General features: G+C 43.3%; 2 pseudogenes; both read right to left on the bottom strand.

The window, feature by feature from the left end:
* LOC128588807 (tolloid-like protein 1) overlaps nucleotides 1–25,832 on the bottom strand; it is a 506,486-nt pseudogene that overhangs the window by 181,049 nt on the left and 299,605 nt on the right.
* Nucleotides 7,222–8,468, bottom strand: LOC128588461 (mortality factor 4-like protein 1; annotated as a pseudogene).

Below are 25,832 nucleotides of genomic sequence, written 5' to 3'. Positions count from 1 at the left end.
TATCGAGGGTGATAAAGTGAGACTTTGTAGCTAAAAAAATAAAAATAAAAAAATAGGGCGGCGCCTCTGCCTCTGTGAGTAGGGCACTGGTCCCATATACTGAGGATGGTGAGTTCGAACCTGGCCCTGGCCAAACTGCAACAAAAAATAGCTGGGTGTTGTGGTGGATGCCTGTAGCCCCAGCTACACGGGAGGCTGAGGCAAGAGAATCGCCTAAGCCCAGGAGCTGGAGGTTGCTGTGAGCTGGGATGCCATAGCACTCTACCGAGGGTGACAGATTGAGACTCAAAAAAAATAAATAAATAAATAAAAAAGTAAAAAAAAATAAAAGCCAGCAAACAAAGTCTGTATGTCTGTTTCTATATTTGTGTGTCTGTACATGTTAGGTACCTATAGTATTTCAGTATCAAAATATACAAAAGAGCTCTGACTAATAAAGAAATGGATGTCAGCACTTACATTAAGTATCTTATCAAAAAACAAAAAAACTCAAATCCCTTCTTGTTCAGGTGACTTTACTATTCTCTGATAGATAAAATTAATCTTAAACCTGTTATTAAAGTCCAAATGTTTAAAGATTATAGAACTGCCACTTCTTTAGTATTTCTAGATTTTGCTGAATTTAACGGTGAACTTACGTTCTTTCTTTTTTGAGACAGAGTTTCACTATGTTGTCCTTGGTAGGGCGCTGTGGTATCACAGCTCACAGCAACCTCAAACTCTTGGGCTTAAGCTATTTTTTTTGCCTCAGCCTCCTGAGTAGCTGGAACTACAGGCACCCACCACAATGCCCAGCTATTTTTTGGTTGTAGTTGTCATTGTTTAGCAGTCCTGTGGTGGGCTCGAACCTGCCAGCTTTGGTGTATGTAGCTAGCGCCCTTACCACTGAGCTACAGACACCGAACCATGAACTTATGTTCTTGATACTGAGTTTCTGAATTCCGACATTTAGAAAGATGACTATGGTAAGGCCTAAGGATGTGTTCCCACACTTGGGCTAAGAGCTGTAGAGCGCACATTCTAGCCCACATGGCCCCTTTCTCTCAGTTCCCGCTTTACCCTCTGGCTGTTGTTAAAGAAACTAAGTGTTCCAAGTTTTCTGCTTTCTGTCTCAGGACACAGGTCCTGTCCTTGGCAGCCACGTGGCCATGTGGGACTTAGTGAGACAATGAAAAAACATCAGAAAAGATGATTGTATTGTGATTTTGTTATTGACATTTCTTTCTTCAGTGAGTCCTTGGTCTCAGAGATTTGAGAATTGAGTCCACCGGCCACAGATCAGTAATAAAATGACATTTTCCTGGGCAGAGGAATAGGCAGAGGGAGTGGAAAGTGCCAGAGCTTTTGGCAGGGGAAAAAAGGCCCGACTTGGAGATTTCCTGCATGAGTCCTTTCCCTAGGGGTGAATATTAGCTTTAAAAGAAATTTTATCCAGAACTTGGTAAATAGAAAAATACCTTTACAAACTAAACAAGTATTTTAACAAATAAATGAATGCAGCCTCACCCTTAGGGTAAGCTTATTAGTTCTTTACAATTTTGGATGTAGGGAAAGGATTAGGGTCTGTACTCCCTACTCAGAGTGGAGCCATAAGAAACGTTTAAGGCTGCTTTATTCATACCCTTGCTGGAGTACAGAAGGTGTGGCCTGCAGGCTATCATCTGTTTGTACCTAGAGGTGGAAGTCTGATTTGTAAGCAACCTAAACCTGAAATATGGGGGGTCCCGGTCTAGCTCTAAGTGAGAAAATCCTGTATCAATGTTATATTCCATACAATGTCTTTTACTTGTAATTGGTAATAATTTGATTGTTCAGATTGTTTGGAAAAATGACTCATTATCAAAAAATAAAATGCTTGCCTTTTAAACCTTCTAATTATCAGTTTAGTCAATTAAATAATTAACTTCATAGTAAATTGTAATCCTATTTTATGAAAAATGATTTTTTAAAAGTAAGAAAAATTAGATAGAAAAGAAAATGGCATTCTGTAAGAAAAAAATCTTGTGTAACAAATTTTGTCCTAAAAAAAATAGTTATTTTAAAAAGAGATAGGCAGGGCAATCCAAAAAGTTTAGAATGTTTATAAATTATCTGTATAGGATTGAATGGGTTCACAATAAGAAATTTATGAAAGAATTTGTATGTAATCCAGTTGATTATATATTGTCCTTAAAATCTTTTAACTTATAAACTTGTTTGAACAAATGTTTTAAGCCTTTACTGTTTAACAAAACTTCCAAAATAGGGCGGCGCCTGTGGCTCAGCGGGTAGGGCGCCGGTCCCATATGCCGGAGATGGCGGGTTCAAACCCAGCCCCGGCCAAAAAAAAAGAAACTTCCAAAATAAAAACTCTAAATTTAGTCCTTTTGAAATATTTAGACCACTGAAAATCTCAGAAAGACATATTAAGTTCATTTAATATGTTAAGAATATATGGGTGGCGCCTGTGGTTCAGTTGGTAAGGCGCCAGCCCCATATACTGAGGGTGGTGAGTTCAAACCCAGACCTGGCCAAACTGCAACCAAAAAATAGCCAGGTGTTGTGGCGGGCGCCTGTAGTCCCAGCTACTCGGGAGGCTGAGGCAAGAGAATCGCTTAAACCCAGGAGTTGGAGGTTGCTGTGAGCTGTGTGAGGCCATGGCACTCTACCGGGGGCCATAAAGTGAGACTCTGTCTCTACAAAAAAAAAATGTCAAATGTGAAGTTATAATTTATTTTCTATAAATTATATTTGTATTTCCCAATATTGGCCTGTCTTGGTATATATTATCAGTAATGATTTCAGTACATCTCAAAAAGCATCTTTGTAACTGAATGCAAAGCTTATCCTACAAAAGAAATAACTTTGAAAATTAAAACAAACTGGGCGGCGCCTGTGGCTCAGTGAGTAGGGCGCCGGCCCCATATGCCGAGGGTGGCGGGTTCAAACCCAGCCCCGGCCAAACTGCAACCAAAAAATAGCCGGGCGTTGTGGCGGGCGCCTGTAGTCCCAGCTGCTCGGGAGGCTGAGGCAAGAGAATCGCTTAAGCCCAGGAGTTGGAGGTTGCTGTGAGCTGTGTGACACCACGGCACTCTACCCAAGGGCGGTACAGTGAGACTCTGTCTCTACAAAAAAAAAAAAAAAAAAAAAAGAAAATTAAAACAAACTTTTAGGACTTTAATTGGAAAGTTAACATGTCCATGAGTATTACTAACCTAACTTCAAACAGAACAAAAATCAATTACTTGAAAATCCTATTTAGGGAAACAGGGTCGACACAGAAAAGGCAATATCTATTTACTCCAAATAAATTTCTTCTACCACTTCCAGCTCGGTTGGCCCCTGTATTGTTTCTCAACTGTTCTGAGCCACCAAAGCAGCACAGGATTAGACCTCAATCCCACCAGGACTGGGCTCTCAGACTATCCCATTTTTATGGCTCTTCACCTAAAAATACTATCGGACTTCTTTTAAGAAAAGGTTTAAGTCTAACTATGAAAGGTCTTTTTATTTTGCCAGGAGTAATTAACTCTGATTATGTAAAAGAGATAAGAGTTATGACTTATAATACTCAAAATATCAGCACTGTTTCTTCTGATATGAAAATTGCCCAATTTTTACTTCTCTCTACCATTTTTGTTTACAAAAACCTTAGAGCTATTAATAAAATCATGGAAATTATGGGGCCTTTTCAACCAGAAATTCCATCTCTAACAGCTGTTCCATAGCACTATTCCTTAGTAATTATAGATTTAAAAGATTGCTTTTTTAACTATCCCACTTCATCCTAATGATTTTTAATATTTTGCTTTCATTTTACCTTCTATTAATTTGAGAACTTCTGCATAGTATCAGTGGACAATCCTTCCATAAGGGATAGCTAATAGCCCCGCCTTATGTCAAAAATGTGTTGCTGCTGCAATATTTCCAGTTCGTATACAATTTCCTACTGCTTACATTATCCATTATGTGAATGATATACTCCTTTCTCACTCTGATTCTTCTATATTAACAATCATCCTTGGACAGTGCCTGTGGCTTACTGGGTAGGGCGCCAGCCCCATATACCAAGGGTGGTGGGTTCAAACCCAACCCCAGGCAAACTGCAACAACAACAACAACAAAAATAGTTGGACGTTGTGGTGGGCGGCTGTAGTCCCAGCTACTCCAGAGGCTGAGCAAGAGCACTTAAGCCCAGGAGTTGAAGGTTGCTGTGAGCTGGAATGTCACTGCACTCTACTGAGGGTGATAAAGTGAGACCCTGTTCTCTGTTTGTTTTTTGTGTTTTTTTTTTGGCAGTGACTTTTTTTTTTTTTTTTGTAGAGACAGAGTCTCACTTTATGGCCCTCGGTAGAGTGCCAAGGCCTCACACAGCTCACAGCAACCTCCAACTCCTGGGCTTAAGCGATTCTCTTGCCTCAGCCTCCCGAGTAGCTGGGACTACAAGCACCCGCCACAACGGCCGGCTATTTTTTGGTTGCAGTTTGGCCGGGGCCCGGTTTGAACCCGCCACCCTCGGTATATGGGGCCAGCGCCTTACCTACTGAGCCACAGGCACCACCCCTGTTTGTTTGTTTTTGAGACAGAGCCTCAAGCTGTTGCCCAGGGTAGAGTGCTGTGGCATCACAGCTCAGAGCAACATCCAACTCCTGGGCTCAAGTGATTCTCCTGCCTCTGCCTCTCAAGTAGCTGGGACTACAGGCACCTGCCACAATGCCTGACTATTTTTTGGTTGCAGCTGTCATTGTTTGGCCTGGGCTGGATTTGAACTCACCAGCTCAGGTGTATGTGGCTGGAGTGCCCAGCTGTTTTTTTTTTAGAGACAATCATCCTCTGTCATTTATAGGACTCATCAACAGTTTATAGGTTATGTATAACTCCAGAAAAAATACAAAGTGTTCCTCCTTTCTCTTATTTAGGTCAACTTATTAAGGACAGACAAATTCAACAGCAAAAACTTCAAATCTGCAATAACAAACTCACTACCTTAAATAATTTTCAGCAGTTACCAGGAGATAGTGATTGGCTTTGTCCTTCATTAAAGCTTTCTTTTTTTTTTTTTTTTTTTTTGTGGTTTTTGGCCGGGGCTGGGATTGAACCCGCCACCTCCGGCATGTGGGACCAGCGCCCTACTCCTTGAGCCACAGGCACCGCCCAAAGCTTTCTTTTTTTTTTTTATTGCAGCCATCATTGTTGTTTGGCAGGCCCAGGGCTGGATTTGAACCCACCAGCTCAGGTGTATGTGGCTGGCGCCTTAGCTGCTTGAGCCATAGGCGCCCACCCATTAAAGCTTTCTTAAATGTTATTGTTCATTGTTTAACAGCTTTTACTATTTTAAGAATCCCACAATTTACCAAAACAGTGATCCTGCTTACACTAACAAAATTTTCTCTTCCTTTTTTTCAACTTTTTCTTTCCTTTTTTTTTTTTTTTTTTTGTAGAGACAGAGTCTCACTTGCTCACCCTCAGTAGAGTGCTGTGGCATCACACAGCTCACAGCAACCTTCAATTCCTGGGCTTAGGCGATTCTCTTGCCTCAGCTTCCCGAGTAGCTGGGACTACAGGTGCCTGCCACAACACCCAACTATTTTTGTTGTTGTTGTTGCAGTTTGCCTGGGGTTGGGTTTGAACCCACCACCCTTGGTATATGGGGCCGGCGCCCTACCCACTGAGCCACAGGCGCCAGCCCAACTTTTTCTTTCTTTTTTTTTCTTTTTTTTTTTGTGGCCAGGGCTGGGTTTGAACGGGCCACCTCCGGCATATGGGGCTGGCGCCCTTACTCCTTCAGCCACAGGCGCCGCCGTGAACTTTTTCTATTACCCTTAAAACAGGTGCACCTTACAACCCTCTAAGCCACGACATTGTTAAACGTGCTCATCATACCCTTAAACTTTAATTACTGAAGTTACAAAAGAGGGAGGTACATCCTGGAACGCCACATAACCTTTCTCACACTCTTTTTACTTGGAATTTTTTACTTTTCACTTGAAAATTTTTAAAAGTTGATACTTTAGGTCACAGATACTTTAGGAGGATTCCAAAAGCAGCAGAATGCTTTTGGAATCCTCCATACTCTACATACTCTGAGGTCCTGTGAAGTTCCCCTTAACTGGTACCTGGCAAGGACCTGATCCTGTGTTAATATGGAGAGGAGGACATGTTGTGTCTTTCCTAAAACAGCTAACAGTCCTCCTTGGGTTTCTGAATGGGAATTTATAAATTATGAAGTGACATTGAAGGAAAGTACTACCAAATCCAAAAAGGGGGGGGACCAGATATGTAGCAGCACCCCTCGCCCCCTACCATAAGAATGTGACCTTTTGTAACTGTCCTAGGAAATAGCCCTAGCTGAAGCAGATAACCGGTAACTGGTTCTGAAAGAAAAAAGCTAAGCAAATGTTTAACTGCTGATCTTGTCTTAAGACAGATGAGTAAAGAACCAGAGTTCTTCTTATCTGGAAAAGCCCCTATGTCTGCTACCCCTCCCTAAAGCCCCTGCTATGTCTGCTACCCCTCCCTAAAGCCCCTGCTATGTCTGCTACCCCTCCCTAAAGCCCCTGCTATGTCTGCTACTCCCTACTTTGTGTTTTTTGCCTTTATAAGCTTGTAAAACCTGCTGTTCAGGGCTTGATTCCTCGGCTCCTAAAAGAGTTGCGAGTCAAACCCCAGCATGCTGGAATAAAATCCTCTTGCTGTTTGCATCAAGCGCCATCTCTTGCGGTTGATTGGGGTCATCATCGCTCAGGGCAGAGTGGGGGGTCCTGCCCTAAGTCTTTCAACATCACCTTATAACTCTCCAGTTTGCATCCCTATGAAAGGAGATGATCAGAAACTACGGGACTAATCTAGAAGACTACTTGCTTCTTGTAACATTAATGATTGTATCACTGCTAGAGAATAGATTCTAAATACTTTAAAAACACAATCAGGAGTTATGCAGAAAGACCTCTGGCACCCTGCAGCAACCCTTCCGCCGGTGGAAGTCCTGGAGCCCACCAGGGAATTGATACAAAAATAACGCTCAAACTTTATGTTATGACTTATGTTCCACCTCCCAGACTTTTACTAATTGGTAATACTTCTTTTTTTTTTCTTTTTTTGAGCTATAACCCCTTTTATTTTCTCTGTTTAAAATCAATTCTGTTATACACTAACATCTTCAAAGTACATCATTTGTATAAGGGAAAGACTAAACAAAAATGTGTTTACAGAGTTCCAAACATATATGGGTGAGACCATCTCTCACACAGCTTTCCGATGGTACTCAGGAGGAGCCACTTCATAATCACTGGCACTAAAGAAGGTTGCAGAATTCTTTGCCAGATACTTCAGGAAATCATGAAGATAGTTCAGTAATAAAGCAAGGCTTTTCTCAGGCGGCACCTATGGCTCAGTCGGTAAGGCGCCGGCCCCATATGCCGAGGGTGGCCGGTTCAAACCTGGCCCCAGCCAAACTGCAACCAAAAAATAGCTGGGCGTTGTGGCGGGTGCCTGTAGTCCCAGCTATTCGGGAGGCTGAGGCAAGAGAATCGCCTTAAGCCCAGGAGTTGGAGGTTGCTGTGAGCTGTGTGAGGCCATGGCACTCTACCAAGGGCCATAAAGTGAGACTCTGTCTCTACAAAAAAAAAAAAAAAAAAAAGGCTTTTCTCATCCAAAGGTGTACAGGCCAACATCACTCCAATTGGTACAAATAATCTCAGTGGATGTGGTGCTCCATATACTTGGGACCTGGGTGCATCAGGGTGATCTGCAAGAATTTCAGCATACTGCCCTCTCTCAAATTGGTACAGGAGCTGAGTGCCCAGCATTACATTGAAGTATTCTTTTATCCCCACCACAACTTCATTAACAGCATACTCCTTATTATCTGTGTTTCCACGGGATTTCTGGTAATTTGCATAATCCTCCAGAATGGAATCCACATTCTTCTTAGCAGGGAAGATAAGAGCTGTTTTTGCCTGGTAATTAAGTCCCATTCATCAACAAGCCAAAGTTTTAGCTCTTCAGCAATCTTTCCTTTAACTTCAACTCTGTTCATGAATGTGTCTTCATTTTCTTTTTTTTTTTTTTTTTTTAACTGAGGCCCAGTTTTTATTTTTTTTTGTTTGTTTGTTTTTTTGTGGGTTTTGGCCGGGGCTAGGTTTGAACCCGCCACCTCCGGCATATGGGACCGGCGCCCTACTCCTTGAGCCACAGGCGCTGCCCATGTGTCTTCATTTTCAACAGTAGGGTCTACCCGGGCCCTTTTCTTCCGAGGAGGCTGAGGTCTCTCACTGGTACTGCCACCGTCTCCATCTCCAGGTGTTTTCTGCTTATTCTTCTTTGTTTTCACTTCAACATTTTTCTGTTGCAGACCAGATGTCTTCTTTCCTGGGGCGGCCCCTCTCATCTTCCCCTCTGCAAACTGCTCCTGATTGGCTTTTTGAAGTTCTTGCTGTTTCTGCAGATTGGTGTCCACATATTTGAGTACTCTGCTCTCTGGAACCCATTCATCCCAATTTTTATTCCAACCCCTGTAATGTATAAAGTATTTCACTTGTTTGTCCTTTATGGCAACCTTTACACACTTTGTTTCATGAAGAAGAGGCCCATGAAAGCACAGTACTCGCTCACCCTCCTGGAATTCAGGCTTCAGTTCCTGCTTGGGCGCCGTTTATAAGTGATTGGCTGCCGCCTCCTTCTCCCACTACCCCCGACTCCCCCCTCCTACTCCCTACCCCACCCAACTCCGCCTCAGACGTGCCCTCAGGAACCGCCAGCTCTACATCCTGGAGATATTTCTATAACCAAAATTGAACATGGATTCTCTTTAAATTGTAATTTATCTAATTGTGTTAACCATATTAATCCATTTAATGCTATTACTGTAATTGACCAGCCATCTTTTGTTATGTGACTCAGCCACAAATCAGGCATGCAAACTTTAATTGAATTTAATAAGTATTTACACCATGATGTTACCCACAATAATAATAACCTGAATAGGGCACGCCTGTGGCTCAGTCGGTAAGGCGCCCGCCCCATATACCGAGGATGGTGGGTTCAAACCCGGCCCCCGCTGAACTGCAACCAAAAAATAGCCGAGCATTGTGGCGGGCGCCTGTAGTCCCAGCTACTCAGGAGGCTGAGGCAAGAGAATCGCTCAAGCCCAGGAGTTGGAGGTTGCTGTGAGCTGTGTGATGCCATGGCACTCTACCGAGGGCCATAAAGTGAGACTCTGTCTCTACAAAAAAAAAAAAAAAAAACTAATAATAATAATAACCTGAATATAGCAAAACTTCATTAAGAAATTCAAAGTATTGGGCGGCGCCTGTGGCTCCGTGGGTAGGGTGCTGGCCCCATATACCGAGGGTGGTGGGTTCAAACCCAGCCCCGGCCAAACTGCAACAAAAAAAATAGCCGGGCAGGGCGGCGCCTGTGGCTCAGTTGGGCGGCGCCTGTGGCTCAGTCGGTAAGGCGCCGGCCCCATATACCGAGGGTGGCGGGTTCAAATCCGGCCCCGGCCAAACTGCAACCAAAAAAAAAAAAAAAATAGCCGGGCGTTGTGGCAGGCGCCTGTAGTCCCAGCTACTTGGGAGGCTGAGGCAAGAGAATCGCTTAAGCCCAGGAGTTGGAGGTTGCTGTGAGCTGTGTGAGGCCATGGCACTCTACCGAGGGCCGTAAAGTGAGACTCTGTCTCTAGAAAAAAAAAAATAGCCGGGCATTGTGGCTGGTGCCTGTAGTCCCAGCTACTCAGAAGGCTGAAACAAGAGGATCACCTAAGCCCAGGAGTTGGAGGTTGCTGTGAGCTATGTGACGCCGCCACACTTTACTGAGGATGATAAAGTGAGACTCTGTGTCTACAAAAGAAAAAAAAAAAAAAGAAATTCAAAGTATGCATAAAGCTCATGTAAATGTTTATGGTCCTACTCAACTTACTAAAGATATTTTTGATAAATTACAGTCTTTTAATCCTTTAGAAAAATTGGAGCATTTTAAAATAACATTATTTAATTAGGAACTTTAATACTATTTTTTCTCTCTTTTTTTTTATTAAGTCATAGCTGTGTACATCAACGCAATTGTGGGATACAATGTGCTGGTTTTATATACAATTTGAAATATTTTTATTACACTGGTTAACACAGCCTTCAGGACATTTTCTTAGTTATTGTGTTAAGAAATTTGTATTCTACATCTAGTAAATTTCACATGTACCCATGTAAGATGCACCCTAGGTGTAGGAACTTAAATACTATTTTTATTTTACATTCTCCCAGTGTTCTGCAGAGTTGGAGCCAAAGGATTCCTCCAATGAAAGGCAATGTGTTCATAAGTTTAAGGAAAGGACGAGATGTGGAGAGCGGGCTGTAAGACGGCAGGGCCCTCACAGCCTGGGGAACACTCAGGGAATGAGCTCCCAGCTGCTTCTCCTCCTATCCCCAAACAGCCATATTCCTTTCTTCATGCTCCCTCTGCCAGAAGTCACGTGGTCCATTCTTTGTCTAATTAACTAGAGATCCTTGAGATCTCTCCTTTCTCCTTGTCATATGATAACAAAGTTGAGTAGAAGCCATGAAGTCACATAGCTTTTCCTTTGTTTTGTTAACTATGCAGAGATCCTCATGAACTCTCCCTTCTTGTCATATATTAATGAAGTTGAGTAGAAACCATTAACAAGGTGATTTGTCTCTATCGGAGTCATTTACAGTTTCCAATCATATTGTAATACCAGAAATATGTCTTTTGTTTATGTTACTTCTTTGTAGAGAACCCTGTTCAGATACTATAAAACAAAGCTGATTTTGTGCTTTGGGGCTGGCTGAGCCATCAGCTCAGTCAGTCCTCCTGATCCCATCTTTCATTTCTGTGTCTTCTCTTGTGCTGTATTTTTGTCAGTCCCCACCAATTCCACTCTGGTTCGCTTCCCTTCCCTGCGCTGGTTCACGACAGCCAAGGTTCAGTAGATCACAGGCTACTCACACATCAGACAGGTTCCCAAAAAGAAAGTGCCAGAGTATAACTAGCATGCCATTTCTTTTTTTTTTTTTTTTTGTAGAGACAGAGTCTCACATACCGCCCTCAGGTAGAGTGCCGTGGCGTCACATGGCTCACAGCAACCTCTACCTCTTGGGCTTACGCGATTCTCTTGCCTCAGCCTCCCGAGCAGCTGGGACTACAGGCACCTGCCACAACGCCCGGCTATTTTTTTTTTTTTGTTGTTGTTGCAATTTGGCCGGGGCTGGGTTTGAACCCACCACCCTCAGCATATGGGGCCGGCGCCCTACTCACTGAGCCACAGGCGCCACTAGCATGCCATTTCCTGTACCTCATTTCTTTTTTTTTTTGGTTTTTGGCCTGCGCTAGGTTTGAACCCACCACCTGTGGCATATGGACTGGCGCCCTAATCCTTGAGCCACAGGCGCCGCCCTCTTGTACCTCATTTCTGTTTTCTGTCTATAATTTCTCCCTGGGCACAGGGTGGCATTGATCTCTGACCTCTCCTAGTCCTGAAGGTTGCCTAATGTGTGAATTATTATTTTCTCAGTTAAACTCTATTAAATTTAATATGTCTAAATATGTCTAAACATTTTTTTTTTTTTTTAGAGACAGAGTCAGGAACCTGTGCTGGGTACTGGAAAGAAGCGGGCTCTTATAAATAAGGAGGTGATGGCTTGTCACTGCCTATCACATAGCAGCATTGTTACATGGCAAAAGAGCAAAGTCTGAGAGGTAGGAATCAAGTAGTGAAGTCCCCATTTACGTTTGTCATGGAAAAGCTGTGATTGCCAAAGGGCCATAAGATCACGTTGTAGCAGGATCCTGTGCTGCTGATAGTTGGGGTTCTGCCAGTTGGGCAGTGGCAGCAATGCAGGGTAAGAATCACAGTGAAAAAGACCAGTGCCTCTGAGAGCAGCTATTGGGAGTAGCACAGTAAGGAACAGTTAAGGGATGGCAGACAATGGCCCTGAGTTCTGTCTGGAAATGGCACTGACTTGGGTATGTGGGTCCAGGGGATGTTCCCCTGTGTGAGGGTGGTGAGTCAGGAGTCTCTCCAAAACAACACCGGTGGAAGTGCAGCACAAGCTCCTGACAATAGCAGCAGAGCAAATGTCACTGACCTTCCTGTGGGACTGGAGATGGTGATCATGTCTGCATAGTAGGTCAGCGACCTTCCTGTGGGTCTGGAGATGGTGCTCATGTCTGTATTTTAGGTCAGGGACTTTCCTGCGGGACTGGAAATGGTGCTCATGTCTGTATTTTAGGTCAGAGACTTTCCTGCGGGACTGGAGATGGTGCTGATGTCTGTATTGTAGGTCAGGGACCTTCCTGCGGGGCTGGAGATGGTACTCATGTCTGTATTGCAGGTCAGGGACCTTCCTGCGGGACTGGAGATGATGATCATGTCTGTATTGTAGGTCAAGGACCTTCCTGTGGGACTGGAGATGGTGATCATATCTATATTGTAGGTCAGAGACCTTCCTGAAGGGCTGGAGATGGTGCTCATGTCTGTATTATAGGTCAGCGACCTCCCTATGAGACTACAGGTTGTGATCATGTCTGTATTGTAGCTCAGAGACCTTCCTGCGGGGCTGGAGATGGTGATCATCTCTGTATTGTAGGTCAGGGACCTTTCTGCTGCGCTGGAGATGGTGATCATGTCTGTAATGTAGGTCAGGGACCTTCCTGCAGGACTGGAGATGGTGCACATGTCTGTATTGTAGTTCAGGGACCTTCCTGTGGGGCGGAGATGGTGATCATGTCTGTATTGTAGGTCAGGTAACTTTTTGCAAAGCTGGAGATGTTGCTCATGTCTGTATTGTAGGTCAGGGTCCTTCCTCCGGGGCTGGAGGTGGTGATCATGTCTGTATTGTAGGTCAGGGACATTCCTGCGGGCCTGGAGATGGTTGCTCATATCTGTATTATAGGTCAGGGAGCTTCCTGCAGGACTGGAGATGGTGATCATGTCTGTATTGTAGGTCAGGGACCTTCCTGCGGGGCTGGAGATGGTACTCATGTCTGTATTGTAGGTCAGAGACCTTCCTGCGGGGCTGGAGATGGTACTCATGTCTGTATTGTAGGTCAGGGACCTTTCTGCTGCGCTGGAAATGGTGATCATGTCTGTATTGTAGGTCAGGGACCTTCCTGCAGGACTGGAGATGGTGTTCATGTCTGTATTGTAGGTCAGGGACCTTCCTGCAGGTCTGGAGATGTTGCTCATGTCTGTATTGTAGGTCAGGGACATTCCTGTGGGGCTGGAGATGGTGCTCATGTCTGTGTTGTAAGTCAGGGACCTTCCTGCGGGGCTGGAGATGGTGCTCATGTCTGTGTTGTAGGTCAGGGACCTTCCTGCAGGACTGGAGATGGTGATCATGTCTGTATTGTAGGTCAGGGACCTTCCTGCGGGACTGGAGATGGTGCTCATGTCTGTATTGTAGGTCAGGGACCTTCCTGCAGGACCGGAGATGGTGATCATGTCTGTATTGGAGGTCAGGGACCTTCCTGTGGACTGGAGATGGTGATCATGTCTTTATTGTAGGTCAGGGACCTTCCTGCAGGACTTTAGATGGTGATCTTGTTTGTATTGTAGGTCAGGGACCTTCCAGCGGGACTGGAGATTGTTATCATGTCTGTATTGTAGGTCAGGGACCTTCCTGCGGGGCTGGAGATAGTGCTCATGTCTTTATTGTAGGTCACAGACATTCCTGCTGGGCTGGACATGGTGATCATGTCTGTATTGTAGGTCAGGGACATGCCTGTGGGGCTGGAGATGGTGCTCATGTCTGTACTGTAGGTCAGGGACCTTTCTGTGGGACTGGAGATGGTGATCATGTTTGTATTGTAGTTCAGAGATCTTCCTGTGGGACTGGAGATGGTGATCCTATCTGTATTGTAGGTCAGGGTACTTCCTGTGGGGCTGGGGATGGTGATCATGTCTGTATTGTTGGTCAGGGACCTTCCTCCGGGGCTGGTGATGCTGATAATGTCTGTGTTGTAGGTCAGGGAGCTTCCTGTGGGACTGGAGATGGTGTTCAATTGTAGGTCAGGGACCTTCCTGTGGGACTGGAGATGGTGATCTTATTTGTATTTTAGCTCAGGGACCTTCCTGCAGGAGACTGAAGGAGTAGAGATGGTGATCGTGTCTCTATCGTAGCAGGATGAGAAGACTCCTGTCCTCATTGATTAGCTGCCACAGGAGCAGCCCCAGGAGGGCTTGTTGGCAACCCAGGAGCACCTTTAAGGTGGGTGTTTGTGGCAGGTGAGTGGAGTTAGCAGTAACAAGGCTGTGCAGCAAAGGCTCCCACAGGGAGGCCCGGCAGGGAGCTTGGATGGGAGCTAGCATCAGGGGCTGGCACAGTCTGTAGAAGACAAGGCCCTGAAGGAGAAGCAGCAGCAGGCAGACAGGCAGTGATAAGAGTGGGGCATGTCCACATGTTGCTCAGGAAATTTACTCAACCAAAGGAACTTATCACTGGAAACCAAGGTGGGGTGATGCCCCCCACCCAGGACCTCAGCCAGAGTGCGCTTCCTAGTCTGTTAGTCCCTGCTTCACTCTCAGTGAGGGTTGATTCTGACATCAATTTCCAACAACGTGGTGGCTGCCGTGTCTGGGGAAGGGATCAAATGTAGGGTGTTGTTCACTCCTGTCACAGTAGTGGAAGAGGGACAGGTGAGGAGACCCTGAGGAGACACCAAGGCCCAAGGGGTGGCCCAAGGTTGTGGGTAGCATCCATGAGAGTGTGGACAATAGGAAACCATGATTCGAGTGTTGCTGTGCTGGGCCAGGAGAGCAGCTATGGCAATGTCAAAGTCCAGCCATCCCATGTCAGATGTCAGCAGGGTGGCCTGAAGCATGAAGAAGAGAGATGCAAAGATGCAGATGTTCCCAGGAGTCAAAGCTGTCCCAGTTTTCTCCCAAATCCTGGCATGGAGGGGAGGAACACTGGAATGGGCTGCTGTTATTAACATGGGCCAGCAGCAGGAAGAGGCACTCATGCCAAGGTTGTGATGCCCACCGTGTTGGAAAGGAGGGATTTCCTCAGCAGCCATTAGCTGCCTGCCACTTACTGCATGGAAGGTGACATTCCCAGGTGATGCCACTACCCAGTGTCCACAGTTGGGTGACTTTAGATGTATAAAATAGGTGCCTTGGCTGACCTAAATAACATGGGGGTTCCCAAAAGGGGCCAGGATTGAGGCAGTCACACCTTGATGCTTTGGGCTGTGAAACATGAACAGCAAAGTGTACAGAGCCATTTGGTGTGGGTGTCACCCATAGGGAGGGCATATTTGGTGAGGCCTGCCCTTTGCTGGAGCAGACCAATAAAATTCACTTGCCAGTTGACACAAGGATAATCACCTCTCTGTACATGACTATGGGGGACAGAGAAAGGAGGCAAATCTCATCAGCAAGGCAACCAGTCCTGAATGACTTAAGCAACTGAGCTGGATAGAAGAGGGAAGCCCCCAAATCATATCCATGCTGATGGTCAGACCAGTCTGGGATGTGCCAAGGCAGGTATGCTCAGCAGTTAAAGCAGGTCCAGGAAGCATAGTCTTGACTGTGAAGGTGGATATCTTCAGAGGCCATCTGCCTGTTCCTCATTGAGAGGCAGGACCTTGGTGACTGGTGTGAGCTTAAATGTGCAAAAGGAGTGGTGTGAATATCAATGATGTGCCTGCAAAGGGAGGTGCCTCGCAGTGCCTGGCCATAGACTGTCCAGTTTTTTGTTCTTTTTTTTTTTTTTATTAAACCATAGCTGTGTACATTAGTATGATCGTGGGGCGCCATACACCTGGATCATAGATCGTTTGACACATTTTCATCATTTTAGTTAACATAGCTTAAGCTGTCACTCTGGGTAGAGTGCTGTGGCATCACAGCTCACAACAACCTCCAACTCCTGGGCTCAAGTGATTCTTCTTCCTCCACCTCCCAAGTAGCTGGGACTACAGGTGCCCACCACAATGCCTGACTATTTTTTGGTTGCAGCCATCATTGCTGTTTGGTAGGCCCGGGCTGGATTCAAACCCGCCAGCTGAGGTGTGTGTGGCTGGCGCTTTAGCTGCTTGAGCCACAGGTGCCGAGCCAGACTGTCCAGTTTTATGGAGAATCAGCACAAGAGTGGGAATTGTGAGTGAGGAACCAGAGGGAGAATGGTGGGGAATAAAGAACCAGAGGGAGAAAGGTGGGGAATGAGGAAATAAAACACACAAGAGAAAAAGATGGGATCAGGAGGGCTGGAGCAGCTAGGACTGCAGCCAGCACTGAACTGTAGAAACAACCTAAATGCCCACCAAACCAGTAATGGATTAACAAGCTGTGGTATATGTTTACCAGGGAATACTAATCAGCTGTTTAAAAAGATGGAGACTACATCTTTTGTAATATCTGAGATGCAGGTGGAAACACATTCTTCTTAGTAAAGCATCACAAGAATGGAGAAGCAAGAATCCAATGTACTTGATTCTAATATGAAGCCAGTAGATGAGCTAATACAAGGGGGGTGGATAGGGGAATGAGCAAGTGGGGAGAGGGGAGGATGGAGGATGGGGGGGTCATGGTGTATGGCACACCTCTTAGAGGTGGGACAAAATTATAAGAGGGACTTTATCTAGCAAATGCAACCAGGGTAACCTAATTATTTGTGTCCTCAATGCATCTCAAACAAAAAACAACAGATTTTAGCTCACCACACCTTTAACAGTGAGATGCAGTACATTTCAATACTCTTTCTGAGATTACTAACTAGAGATCAGGCAAAATTCACATTAGTAGGAGACAAAATCAGTACCAATCAGAAATAAAAGTTAATTCTTTTTTTTTTTTTTAGAGACAGAGTTGCCCTTGGTAGAGTGCTCTGGCATCACAGTTCACAGCAACCTCCAGCTCTTGGGCTTAGGTGATTCTCTTGCCTCAGCCTCCTGAGTAGCTGGGACCACAGGCACCTGCCACAATGCCCAGCTGTTTTTGTTGCAGTTTGGCCAGGGCTGGGTATGAACCTGCCACCCTTGGTATACGGGGCTGGTGCCCTACTCACTGAGCCACAGGCACCGCCCAGAAAAGTTAATTCTTAAACTTTAACTCAAAGTATATAATGCAATTTGATAGTGATATGTATCTAGAAAGACAATCTTAGGTCCAGCTCTAATATAGTCTAATGTCCTCTAATGAGAATGGATAGACTAATTTTGATACTATTTAACATTTTCCTACATTTAAATAAATTAGAAAGTTGTTGTTTTGAGGGCCAGGTGTCGTGGCTCATGCCTGTAATTCTAGCATTCTGGGAGGCTGAGGCGGGTGGATTGCCTGAGCTCACAGGTTTGAGACCAGCCTGAGCCAGAGTGAGATTTTGTCTCTGAAAATTACTGAGCACTGTGGCTGGCGCCTGTAGTCCCAGCTACTTGGGAGGCTGAGGCAAGAGAATTGCTTGAGCCCAGGAGTTTGAGGTTGCTGTGAAGGATGATGCCATGGCACTTTACCAAGGATGACAAAGTGAGACTTTGTCTCCAGGCAAAAAAAAAAAAAAAAGGAAGTTACTGTTTTTATCCTAACCCCAAAGGTCCCTTTGCAAGGTGTGATTCCCTTTTGGGAGGTGGGTGGATTTTATGATTCTTTATCTCCCTGAGTGTAGACTCTGAAGTCTTTTAGAGTAGAGTAAATCTTTTACCTTGGCATTAGTGACCAGCAATATAAAAGTGCAAATTTTTGAACCACTGTAAAAGAGTAAAATGAGGGCGGCACCTGTGGCTTAGTTGGTAGGGCGCCGGCCCCATATACTAATACCAAGGGTGGCAGGTTCAAACCTGGCCCCCCGGCAGGCTAAAAACAGCAGTGACGACTGCAACAACAACAACAAAAAGTAAAATGATTACTCTTTTAACATGAATCCACCTCAGTGGCCATTACTATGAAATTGCCACTTATATTGCTTAGTATTATGATGATCAGTTCCCTTCTTATCATGTAAAGAAGTAATAAAAATAAAAGAGCAGGGCGGTGCCTATGGCTCAGCGAGTAGGGCGCCAGCCCCATATACTGAGGGTGGCAGGTTTGAACCTGCCAAACAAAAAATAGCTGGGCGTTGTGGTGGGTGCCTGTAGTCCCAGCTACTCGCAAGGCTGAGGCAAGGGAATCGCCTAAGCCTCCAGGAGTTGGAGGTTGCTGTGAGTTGTGACGCCATGGCACTGTACCAAGGGTGATAAAAGAGAGACTGTCTCTAACAAACAAACAAACAAAAAAAAACGAAAAAAAATTAAATACATTTTAAAAAGTAAAAATAAATAAATAAATAAAAGAGCAAATAAAATTCCAGATTGCCTCTACTTTAAGGGTAAAGATTAGCTGTAAGTTATAATATATGTAAAGAACTTATTTAAGTTTTACTAAAATCTTTCCCTATTTAAATATTATATTATGATCTATCAATTCTAAAAGGTTATTTTATTTATTTATTTTTTTGAGACAGAGTCTCACTATGTCACCCTCAGTAGAGTGCTATGGCATCACAGCTCACAGCAACTTCAAACTCTTGGGCATAAACAATCCTCTTGCCTCAACCTCCCAAGTAGCTGGGACTACAGGCGCCTGCCACGAAGCCAGCTATTTTTTTTGTTGTTGCAGTTGTCATTGTTGTTTAGCTGTCCTGGACTGGGATTGAACCTGCCAGCCTTGGTGTATGTTAGCCCCCTACCCACTGAGCTATGGGCACTGCCTGAAAGGTAATTTCATTTGGACTATGCTACATTCTTAATGGAAAGAATATCATATGAAATCAGGAATTTAAATTTAATTCTTTTTATACCTGTGGCTGATTATTTTCATTCCCTTCAAGCCTCTGCTGCTTTTCCTACAGTGTCAATTCTGCTGACAAATCCATATATTTAGTCAAAACAAACTACTTGGAATGGTCAGATAAAAGCTATAGACTTCACAAAAGAAAAAGGAAAATAACATCTATTTTTATTTTATAAATGGAGATTTAAAATTAAGTATTTTTCATTATCCAAAATTTCAACAAAGCACTTGGGGAGACACTAGATGTCATTAGTTTCAAGGCAAAGAAATACATCAAAGGTTCACTGACAAGTTCATCCACCCAACATGGACGGACAAAACACTGGAAACAAATAAAGGCAAACAAATATGTCAAAGGTTCACTGAGAAAGTCATCTACCCAGCATGAACAGACAAAACACCAGAAACAAATCAAAATAAGAAAGTACAGTATAATCATATAAATTGAGACTGACCTACTCAATTTAATAGGATCACTTGAGCGTAAGAGTTTGAAGTTGCTGTGAGCTGTGATGACTCCATGACATTCTACCCAGGGTGATAGAGTGAGACCCTGTTTCAAAAAAAGAACACATGAATAAATGCATAGAGATGAATTAGGAGGCAATATTGCAAAATACAGATGGTAGGCCTGAAATGAAGGAATGTTTCCAGAAATACTTAGAATAAAAAAAAAAAAAATCAGTGTTCATAGACAGGTGTCGTGTGAGTGCCTGTAATCCCAGCTACTTGGGAGGCTGAGGCAAGAGACTTGCTTAATCCCGAGAGTTGGAGGTTGCTGTGAGCTGTGACAACACGGTACTCTACCCAGGGTGACAGCTTGAGACTGTCTCAAAAAAAAAAAATCAGTGTTCAGGTTAAAATTAATTTTCACTGAATAAATATATGCATGAATCTGGACATTGTGCTTTATTTATTTATTTATTTTATTTATTTATTTATTTTTTTGAGACAGCCTCACGCTATCACCCTGGATAGAGTGCTATGGCATCACAGCTCACAGCAACCTCTAACTCTTGGGCTTAAATGATTCTCTTGCCTCACCTGCCCGAGTAGCTGGGACTATAGGAGCCCACCACAATGCCTATTTTTGGGTTGTAGTTGTCATTGTTTGGAAGGCCTGGGTGGGATATGAACCCACCAGGTCTGGTGTATGTGGCTGGTGCCTTAGCCGCTTGAGCTACAGGTGCCATCCTATTTTGGTTTTCATATAATCATTTTTACTCATGTATTTCTTAATTTATCGGCATCTGAAAAGTTTAACTAATGGTGGTACATTCATTTGATGAATTAATATAAAAAACTCAAAAAAATTAAATCAGGCAAGACGCTATGAATCACTTCTGTAATGTTACCATTGTGAAGGCCACAGCAGGAGCAATGCTTCAGGCCAGCAGTTTGAGACTAGCCTGAAACCTATAGTGAGGCCTTGAACATATAGAAAATTCAAAACTTACCAAAACAGGGAGGGATATCATTGTAGCTCCAGAAACTCAGGAGGCTGAGGCAGGAGGAATGCAGGTGCTCAGGAGTGTTACATTGTAGGGACTCATGAGGACACCACTGCATTCCAGGCTGGGCAGCAAATTGAGACCTTGTTTTAAGGAAATAATCAAACCAGAGCTATGTGTCAGTGTGGACAGATCTCAGAAATACAATGATGAGCAAACAAAACAAATTATAGAATGATATTTATGATGTATAACCCAACATGGATGGACAAATATCCTTCTTAAAACTTTAGGAAATGAAAACAAACACTACATAAAATTAATGATCATACACATATGTAGTAAGAAACTCGGAAAAGGGATGGGAATGATAAACACTAAATTACAGGGTTTAGTTACTGCTATGCAATAAGTATTAGTAGTATAAAATATTCCACAAAGGCCAAAACATTTCAGAATTGCTGCTTAAAATAAGCATGTCCAGAAAATTATCACTGAGAAATGACTAGTTTATTTCTTCAACTGCAATAATCAAGGATAACTCCAACCAAAGACACACACATACAAACAAAGCCTCCTAATCAGACATCTGATTAACTTAAAGTCATCAGTAAAACAGCAATATGATAAAATGAGAGATGTTAAAACAAAATTGATATGCACGCAAGTAAAGCTTTCCTTTAAGCAAAGATGAGAAGTATAATAAGCATGTAAAACACTGGAAAAAATCATACAGTCTCACACTGGGATCTTCAGAGGGTCAGAACATAAAATTAGAAAATATATGAATGAAAACTTAGATTTTCAAAATTCCTTTTTCACATGCTTGTATTTCATTTTAAATATAGATACCATGGGGTGGTGCCTGTTGCTCAAGGAGTAGGGCACCAGCCCCATATACCAGAGGTGGTGGGTTCAAACCCAGCCCTGGGCAAAAACTGAAAAAAACAACAACAAACAAACAAACAAAAAAACAAATATATGGGCGGCGCATGTGGGTCAGTGAGTAGGGCGCCAGCCCATTATGCCAAGGATGGCGGGTTCAAACCCAGCCCCGGCCAAACTGCAACAACAACAACAAAAAAAAAAAATAGCCGGGCATTGTGGTGGGCACCTGTAGTCCCAGCTGCTCGGGAGGCTGAGGCAAGAGAATCGCGTAAGCCCAAGAGTTAGAGGTTGCTGTGAGCCATGTGACGCCACGGCACTCTACCGGAGGGCGGTACAATGAGACTCTGTCTCTACAAAAAAATAGAAAAATATGGATACCAACCAATAACAGTTGCATTATTTACATAAAATCTTTTTTTTTTTTCTGTAGAGACAGAATCTCACTTTGTTGCCTTCAGTAGAGTGCCATGGCCTCACAGCTCACAGCAACCTCCAGCTTTTAGGCTTAGACAATTCTCTTGCCTCAACCTCCCAAGTAACTGTGACTACAGGAGCCTGCCACAATTCCTGGCTATTTTTTTGGTTGCAGTTTGGCCAGGCCTGGGTTTGAACCCTCCACCCTCGGTATATGGGAAGAGCACCCTACTCACTGAGCCACAGGCGCTGCCCTACGTAAAATCTTTCCATCAAATTTGGGAAAGAAAAATTAGGAGAGAGAAGACAGTGAGTATTTCAAAGATTTTAATGTATCTCATTCCAGACTAAATTGTGTGTTGAAAATTTACCTGATCTGGGCACAACACCTTGGCTAACATCTGCAATAACAGCACTTGGGAAAGCTGGTGGGAAAAGATCTCTTGAATTGACTGTCTCAGAGAACATAGTGATATCTGGCTTCTGAAAAAATAACGCTGTTGGTAGGAGTGTAAACTAATACAAACTTTTTAGAAGGAAATATGGAGAGTCCTTCAAATTAGACCTCCCTTTTGATCCCACATCCCCATTAACTAGGCATCTACCTAGAAGAAAAAAATCACTTTATCATAATTTGCACTTAACTGTTTATCACAGCTCAGTTTGCAATCACCAAGACATGGAAACAACCTAAATGCCCGTCAACCTAGGAATGGATTAACAAACTGTGGTATCTGAATACCATGGAATAGTATTTCACCATAAGAAAATGGTTAAGACTTTACATCTTTTTTTTTTTTTTTTGTAGAGACAGAGTCTCACTTTATGGCCCTTGGTAGAGTGCCATGGCCTCACACAGCTCACAGCAACCTCCAACTCCTGGGCTTAAGCGATTCTCTTGCCTCAGCCTCCCGAGTAGCTGGGACTAAACAGGCGCCCGCCACAACGCCCGGCTATTTTTTGGTTGCAGTTTGGCCGGGGCTGGGTTTGAACCCGCCACCCTCGGTATATGGGGCTGGCACCTTACCGACTGAGCCACAGGCGCCGCCCAAGACTTTACATCTTTTATATTAACCTGAATGGAGTTGAAACACGTTCGTCTTAGTAAAGTATCACAAGAATAGGAAAGCAAGTATCAAATGCCAAGCAAGTACTTGATACTGATATGAAGCCAGTAGACAATCTAATACTTGCCACATAAGAGAAAAACTAAAATCAATTCAAGTTTGGGAGAGGGGTAATGAGGGAAGGGGGAGGAACGAGGGGAATTGGTGAGCTTCCACTTAGTTGGCACAATGTAAGGGTACATGGCACACCTTCAGGGTGTGGTGTTAGGCATAGTGAGCCTAGGCCAAAGCAAAAAAAAAAGTGTCAAGCCTACGCTATAATGGAAAAATACCAGCTAGCTCCTGGTAAATTTTCAGACTGCAAACTTTCAAAAAAAGAAATAAAATAAGTCTAGTTCACCCCCAAGATAAATGAGAAAGTACTAATTGATTTCTTGCTTCTACCTCACTCCCAGTTTCTTGCTTAGCTAACTGCCTGGGAAATTAACTGGGAGGCAGAAACTATCCCTGGACTGACCTTTAAACAACAGGTAGGGAAAATACTGAGACTAAGATGTGTGGGGGAACGTACAGAAACTAAGATGTACTGGGGGAAAATATTAAAACAAAAATGTATGATGTAGGGCAGTGCCTGTGGCTCAGTGAGTAGGGCACTGGCCCCATATACCAAGGGTGGGGGATTCAAACCCGGCCACGGCCAAACTGCAACAACAACAACAACAATAGCCAGGCATTGTGATGAGCGCCTGTAGTCCCAGCTACTCAGGAGGCTGAGGCAAGAGAATCACCTAACTCCAAGAGCTGGAGTTTGCTGTGACCTGTGATGCCATAGCACTTTACCGAGGACAACAAAGTGAGAGTCTGTCTCTTAAACAAACAAACAAAAAAGTATGATGTATGGCTAACTAACCTCAAAATTCTGCTTCTGTAAAATGCTTGCTTACTACCCTACCTGGATACACCCGAACAGCCTGCGTGCCAACCAGGATGCAGACCAAGGCTTAAATTTCTGACCCCTTAAGCACTCGGGGCTGCTCTCAGAAACCCCATGTTGGGACACTGAGGCAGTCGTCAGCCGGCTCTTCAATAAAAGGACTCTGCTGTAAATTTGACTTGTCTAAATTAGTCTGAGCAATATGATAGCCTATAACACCATAATAGGGGACTTTAACACTCCTCTTACAGAGCTGGACAGATCCTCTAAACAGAAATTAAAGATATAAAGGGCTTAAATGAAACCCTAGAAAAGTGTATGTACAACACTCCATCCCAAAGCTACAGAATATACACTCTTCTCATTGGCCCATGGAACAGTCTCTAAAATTGATTGATCACATCCTAGGACACAAAACAAACCTGAACAGAAACAAAATAATTGAAAATTTACCTTATATCGGGCGGCGCCTGTGGCTCAGCGGATAGGGCGCCGGTCCCATATGCCGGAGGTGGCGGGTTCAAACCCAGCCCCGGCCAAATTAAAAAAAAAAAAAAAAAAGAAAATTTACCTTATATCCTCTCAGACCACAAGGCACTAAAGGTGGAACTCAACTCCAACAAAAACGTTCAACTGCACACAAAGGCAGGGAAACTAAATAATCTTATGCTGAATCAGAGTTGGCTGCAGGAGGAAATAACAGAGGAAATCATTAACTTCCTTGAGCATAACAACAGTGAAGACACAAGCTACCAAAACCTGTGGGATACAGCAAAAGCAGTCCCGAGAGGAAAATTTATCGCTTTAGATGCCTACATCCGAAAAACAGAGAGCACATCAACAAACTCATATGTCATCTTATGGAATTGAAAAAAGAAGAACAATCTAAGCCTAAACCCAGCAGAAGAAAAGAAATATCCAAAATTAAATCAGAGATTAATGAAATTAAAAACAAAAGAATCATTCAGAAAATTGATGAAACAAGGAATTGGTTTTTTGAGAAAATAAATAAAATAGATAAACCTTTGGACAGACTCACTAGAAATAGAAAAGTAAAATCTCTAGTAACCTCAATCAGTAATGATAAAGGGGAAGAAACAACTGATGTCACAGAAATACCAGAGATTATCTCTGAATACTACCAGAAAGTCTATGCCCAGAAATTTGACAATGTGAAGGAAATGGATCAATATTTGGAATCATACCCTCTTCCTTGACTTAGCCAGGAAGAAATAGACCAGTTTCAAGCACTGAGATCAAAGAAACAATAAAAAATATTCCAACAACAACAAAAAAATCCCTTGGTCCAGATGGATTCACACCAGAATTCTATCAAACCTTCAAAGAAGAGCTTATTCCCATACTGCAGAAATTATTCCAAAAAATTGAGGAGGAAGGAATCTTTCCCAATACATTCTACAAAGAAAACATCACCCTGATACCAAAACCAGGAAAAGACCCAACTGAAAAGAACTTCAGACCAATTTCACTAATGAATATAGATGCAAAAATTCTCAAAAAGATCCCAGCCAATTGAATACAGCTTATCATAAAAAGTCAAAGATCATGATTGAGTAGGTCTCATCCCAGAGATTCAAGGCTGGTTTAATATACACATGTCCATGAACATTATTCACCATATCAACAGAAGGAAAAACAAAGACCATATGATCCTCTCAATAGATGCAGAAGTATTCGATAAAATCCAGCATCCTTTTCTAATTAGAACACTGAAGAGTGTAGGCATAGCTGGCACATTTCTTAAACTTATTGAAGCTATCTATGGCAAAACCACAGCCAATATTTTAGAATGGAGTAAAACTGAAAGCTTTTCCACTTAGGACTGGAACCAGACAAGGTTGTCCTTTGTCACCATTACTATTCAACATAGTGCTGGAAGTTCTACCCAATACAGTTAGGCAAAAGAGGAAATGAAGGGCATCCAAATGTAGCACAGGAGGTCAAAGTCTCTCTCTTTGCTGACAATATAATCTTGTACTTAGAGAACCCCAAAGACTCAACCACAAGACTCCTGAAAGTCATCAAAAAAATACAGTAATGTCTCAGGATATAAAGTCAATGTCCACAAGTCAGTAGCATTTGTATACACCAGTAACAGTCAAGATGAGAGGCTAATTAAGGACACAACTCCCTTCGCCATAGCTTCAAAGAAAATGAAATACCTTGGAATATACCCAACAAAAGAGGTAAAGGACCTCTATAAAGAAAATTATTGACCCCCCAAGAAAGAAAATAGCAGAAGATATTAATAAATGGAAGAACATGCCACGCTCATGGCTGGGAAGAATCAACATTGT

Source organism: Nycticebus coucang, chromosome 6 (genome assembly GCF_027406575.1).
Source record: "Nycticebus coucang isolate mNycCou1 chromosome 6, mNycCou1.pri, whole genome shotgun sequence".
In the NCBI taxonomy this organism is placed as follows: domain Eukaryota; kingdom Metazoa; phylum Chordata; class Mammalia; order Primates; family Lorisidae; genus Nycticebus; species Nycticebus coucang.
This window is presented reverse-complemented; position numbering and strand designations above follow the sequence as displayed.